Here is a 5,933-nt window from a genome sequence, read left to right on the forward strand (position 1 = left end):
TGACATTATTTCATTCCTTTTCATGGCTGAGTAATATTCCATGGAATCTATATATCATATTTTCTTTACCCATTCATCGATTGATGGACATTTGAGCTGGTTCCATATTTTTGCAATTGTGAATTGTGCTGCTATGAACATGCCTGTGCAAGTATCTTTTTCATATAATGACTTTTTTTCCTCTGGGAAGATACCTAGTAATGGGATTACTGGATCAAATGGTAGATTTACCTTTCGTTCTTTAAGGAATTGCCACACTGTTTTTCACAGTGGTTGTACTAGTTTACATTCCCACCAACAGCATAAAAGTATTCCTTTTCACCACATCCATGCCAACATCTACTATTTTTTTAATTTTTTGATTATAGCCATTCTTGCAGGAGTGAGGTGGTATCACATTGGGGTTTTTATTTGCATTTCCCTGATAATTAGTGACATTGAGCATTTTTCCATATGGTCATTGGCCATTTGTATATCTTCTTTTGAAAATTGTCTATTCATGTGCTTAGCCCACTTTTTGATGGGATTATTTGTTTTTTCTTGCTGATTTGAGTTCCTTGTAGATTCTGGATATTCGTCCTTTGTTGGATATATAGATTGTGAAGATTTTCTCCCATTCTGTGGGTTATCTAGTAACTCCAACTCTCTTCTTTTGCTGTGCAGAAGCTATTTAGTTTTATTAAGTCCCATCTATTTATATTTGTTTTTGTTGCATTTGCTTTTGGGTTCTTGGTCATGAAATCTTTCCCTAAGCCAAATGTGTAGAAGGGTTTTTCCAATGTTATCTTCTAGAATGTTTATGGTTTCAGGTCTTAGATTTAAGTCTTTGATCCATCTTGAGTTGATTTTTGTATAAGGTGAGAGATGAGGATTCAGTTTCATTCTTCTACATGTGGCTAGACAATTATCCCAGCACCATTTGTTGAATAGAGTGTCCTTTCCCCACTTTATGTTTTTTGATTGCTTTGTTGGAGATCAGTTGGTTGTAAGTATTTGACTTTATTTCTGAGTTCTCTATTCTATTCTATTGTTCTATGTACCTATTTTTATACTAGTACTATGCTGTGTTGGTGACTATGGGCTTATAGTATTGTTTGAAGCTGAGTAACGTAATGTCTCCAGATTTGTTCTTTTTGTTTAGTCTTGCTTTGGCTATGCAGACTTTTTTCTTTTCTTTTTTAAAAATCTGTATGAATGTTAGGATTGTCTTTTCTAGTCATGTGAAGAATGATGGTGGTATTTTCATGGGAGCTACACTGAATTTGTAGATTGCTTTTCGGAGTATGGTCATTTTTACAATATTGATTCTACCGATCCATGAGCATGGGATGTGTTTCCATTTGCTTGTGTTGTCTGTGATTTCTTTCAGTAGCATTTCGTAGTTTTCCTTGTAGAGGTCTTTCATGTCCTTGGTTAGGCATATTCCTAAGTTTTTTGTTTTTGTTTTGTTTTTTGTTTTTTGCAGCTATTGTGAAAGGGACTGAGTTCTTTATTTGATTCTCAGCTTGTTCGCTGTTGGTGTATAGCAGAGCTACTGATTTGTGTACATTAATTTTGTATCCTGAAACTTTGCTGAATTCATTCACAAGCTCTAGGAGCTTTTTGGATGAGTCTTTAGAATTTTCTAGAGGTACGATCATATAATCAGCAAACAGCAACAGTTTGACTTCCTCCTTATTTGGATACTCTTTATTTCTTTCTCTTGTCTGATTGCTCTGGCTAGGAATTCCAATACTGTGTTAAACAGAAGTGGTGAAAGTGGGTATCCTTGACTTGTTCCAATTCTCAGGAAGAATGCTTTCAACTTTTCCCCATTCAGTATAATGTTGGCTGTGGGTTTGTCACAGGTGGCTTTTATTACTTTAAGGCATGTCCCTTCCATGATGATTTTGCTGAAGGTTTTAATCCTAAAGCGATGCTGGATTTTGTCCAGTGCTTTTTCTGTGTCTTTTGAGATGATCATGTGATTTTTGTTTTTAATTCTATTTATGTGATGTATCACACTTATTGATTAACATGTCTTAAACCATCCCTGCATCCCTGGTATGAAACCCACTTTATCATGGTGGATTATCTTTTTGATATGCTGTCAGATTCAGTTCACTAGTATTTTGTTGAGGATTTTTGCATCTATTTTTATTGGAGATATTGGCCTATAGTTCTTTCTTTTGGTATTAGGGTGATACTGGCTTCATAGAATGGTTTTTGGTATAAGGGTGATACTGGTTTCATAGAATGATTTAGGAAGGATTTCCTCTTTATCTTTTGGAATATTGTCAATAGAATTGGCACCAATTCTTCTTTGAATGTCTGAGAGAATTCAGTTGTGAATCCACCTGATCCTGGACTTTTTTTTGTTGGCATTTTTTTAAATTACCATTTCAACCTTGCTGCTTGTTATTGGCCTGTTCAGAGACTCTATATCTTCCTGGTTTAATCTAGGAGGGTTGTATATTTCCAGGAATTTGTCCATCTCCTCTAGGTTTTCTAGTTTATGCACATAAAGGTGTTCATAGCAGTCTTGAATAACCTTTTGTATTTTTGTGGTATCAGTAATAATATCTTCTGTTCCATTTCTAATTAAGCTTATTTGGATCTTCTCTTATTTTCTTGGTTAATCTCACTAGTGGTGTGCCAATTCTATTTATCTTTTCAAAAAATCACATTTTGGTTTCATTTATCTTTTGTAATTTTTTTGTTTCAATTTCATTTAGTTCTGCTCTGATCTTTGTCATTTCTCTCCTGCTTCTGGGTTTGGATATGGATTGTTCTTGTTTCTCCAGTTCTGTAAGGTGTGACCTTAGATTGTCTAGTTGTGCTCTGTCAGACTTTTTGATGTAGGCATTTACTGCTATGAGCTTTTCTCTTAGCACTGCTTTTGGTGTATCCTAGAGTTTTTGATAGGCTATGTCACCATTATCATTAGCTGTAAAAAAAGATTTTAATTTGCATCTTGATTTCACTGTTGACCCAATGATCATTCAGGAGCAGGTTACTTAATTTCCATCTATTGCATGGTTTTGAGGGTTCCTTTTGGACTTGATTTCAAATTTCTTTCCAATGTTATATGAGAGAGTACTTGATATAATTTCAATTTTCTTAAATTTACTGAGACTTGTTTTGTGGCCTATCATATTGTCCACCTTGGAGAATGTTCCATATACTGATGAACAGAATGTATATTCTGCAATTGTTGGGTAGAATGTTCTCTAAATACCTGTTAAGTGCATTTGTTGTAGGGTATAGTTTAGGTCCATTGTTTCTTTGTTGACTTTCTGTCTTGATGACCTGTCTAATGCTGTCAGTAGAGTATTAAAGTTGTTCATTATTATTGTGTTGCTGTCTATACCATTTCTTAGGTCTGGTAGTAATTGTTTTATAAATTTGGGAGCTCCAGTGTTAGGTACATATATATTTAGAATTGTGATATTTTTCTGTTGGACTAGTCTTTTTATCATTATATGTTTCTCTTTGTCTATTTTAACTGATGTAGCTTTAATGTTTGTTTTGTCTAATATAAGAATACCTACTCCTGTTTGCTACTTTTGGTGTCTATTTGCAAGGGATATCTTTTTCCACCCCTTTACCTTAAGTTTATGTGAGTCCTTATGTATTAGGTAAGTCTCTTCAAGAAAGCAGAAACTTGGCTGGTGAATTCTTATCTGTTCTGCCATTTTGTATCTTTTCAATTGGAGCACTTAGACTATTTACACTCTCTATTAATATTGAGATGTGAAGTACTATTCTATTCATCATGCTATTTGTTGCCTGAATACGTCAGAGTTTGTTTTTTTCTTTCATGGCATTATTGTTATATAGGTTCTAGGAGATTTATGCTTTAAGGAGCTCATATTTTGATGTAGTTCAAAGATTTGTTTCAAGATTTAGACCTCCTTTTAGCAGTTCTCGTAGTGCTGGCTTGGTAGTGGTGAATTCTCTCAGCATGTTTGTTTGGAAAACACTGTATCTTTCCTTAATTTATGAAGCTAAGTTTCACTGGATACAAAATTCTTGGCTGATTGTTTTGTTTAAGGAGTCTAAAAATAGGTACCCAATCCCCTCTAGTTTGTAGGGTTTCTGCTGAGAAATCTGTTCTTAATCTGATGGATTTTCCTTTATAGGTTACCTGATGCTTTTGCCTCACAGCTCTTCAGAGTCTTTATTTTGTCTTGACTTTAGATTATCCAATAACTATGTGCCTAGGTGATGATAATCTGTTTGTGATGAATTTCCCAGATGTTCTTTGAGCTTTTTGCATTTGGATGTCTAGATCTCTAGCAAGGCTAGGGAAGTTTTCCTTAATTATTCCCTCAAATATGTTTTCTGAACTTTGAGATTTCTCTTCTTCCTGGAGAACACCAATTATTTTTAGGGTTGGATGTTTAACATAGCCTCAAACTTCTTGGAGGCTTTGTTCATTTTTATAAATTCTTTCCTCTGTCTTGGATTGAGTTCATTCAAACTTCCAGGTCTGAAGTTCTTTCTGCTGCTTGTTCAATTTGACTGCTGAGACTTTCCATTACATTTTGCATTTCTTTAAGTGTGTCCTTGATTTCCAGAAGTTGTGATTGTTTTTATTTATACTATATATTTCACTGAATAATTTTCTTTTCATATCCTGTGTCATGTTTTTGATTATCTTAAGTTGGACTTTACCTTTCTCTGGTGCCTCCTTAATTAACTTAATAATCAACCTTCTGAATTCTTTTTCTGGCAATTCAGAGATTTCATCTTTGTTTGGATCCACTGCTGGTGACCTGGTATAATGTTTTGAGGGTGTCAAAAATAACCTTGTTTTGTCATATTACCAGAATTGTTTTTCTGGTTCCTTCTCATTTGGGTAGATTATATTAGAGGGAAGATCTGGGATTCAGAGCCACTGTTTAGATTCTTTTGTCCCATGAAGTACTCCCTTGATGTGGTGTTCTGCTTCCCCTAGAAATGAGCTTCCTGAGAGCCAAATTGTAATGATTGTTTTTTCTCTTTTGGGTCTAGCCACCCAGTGGAACTACCAGGCTCCAGGCTGGTACTGGAGTGTTGGCAAAGAGTCCTGTGATGTGATCCAATTTCAGGTCTTGCAGCTATGGATGCCAGCACCTGCTCTGGTGGAGGTAGGAGGGGAGTGAAGTGGTCTCTGTGAGAATCTTTGGTTGTGTTTTTGTTTAGTGCACTGCCTTTGTGTTGGTTGGCCTCCAGCCAGGAGGTGGCACTTTCAAGAGTACATCAGCTGTGGCCCTATAAGGAGGTTGCAAACTTGCCCTTGGGACACCTGGTTAAGATTTTGTTTAAAAAAATTATTCAGCTAAGGCAGCATAAAAGGTGATTTATTGTATGATTGTTACACTTGTCCACAAGTGAATACAGAAGTAGTCCAGAATGTCACAGTTCCAGGGCAAAGGACCAACATGGACAGTTTTGATTATGAGCAACATGCATCTCAGAGGTGGCCTCAGTGATCAAAGTGATGAAAGTTCTAGATCCACTGAGACAAGCTCTAAACAGTAGCATGCAGTCCACCAACTTGTGTCAGCAGCCCCAGCCTGTGGCATTCCATGTTTCTCTTCCTGCAGTCTCCACAAGTGCACAGCTAGCAGTTTACTTGGACATCTGCCTCATCTTTCTTCTTTTGCGTTTCAGCCTGTGCATTCACTTCTTCCTCCACTTGGCTCTCATGGTACAGAGGTTTTCAAGAAGATGGCCCTAAGGCATAACTTATTTTTGAAGTCAGACTGACCTGAATTTAATTCTGAGCTCTACTACTTAATAACTGTGACATGGACCAGGAAACTAAGAATGGCTGATTATTATAACTTGTGTATCCCCTTAGTGAAAGACTTAGTAGAAAATTGTTCATATATATAAACTCATGATATGCACACAGAAACACGCCATTATGAGAGCCATCAGAAACAACAAATTGATTTTGATTCTCA

At 36.0% G+C, this 5,933-nt stretch overlaps 1 long non-coding RNA gene across 1 annotated transcript; it reads left to right on the forward strand.

Annotated features, from left to right (window-relative positions):
* Positions 1–778: 778 nt before the first annotated feature.
* Positions 779–4,653, forward strand: LOC116561311. Its single transcript, XR_004273389.1, has 3 exons — positions 779–795; positions 1,466–1,470; positions 4,478–4,653. It is a non-coding gene; the product is annotated as an uncharacterized LOC116561311 (long non-coding RNA).
* The last annotated feature ends 1,280 nt before the right edge of the window (positions 4,654–5,933 follow it).

The sequence above is a fragment of the Sapajus apella genome, unplaced genomic scaffold, assembly GCF_009761245.1.
Source record: "Sapajus apella isolate SASKATOON/1434 unplaced genomic scaffold, GSC_monkey_1.0 scaffold29, whole genome shotgun sequence".
NCBI lineage: Eukaryota > Metazoa > Chordata > Mammalia > Primates > Cebidae > Sapajus > Sapajus apella.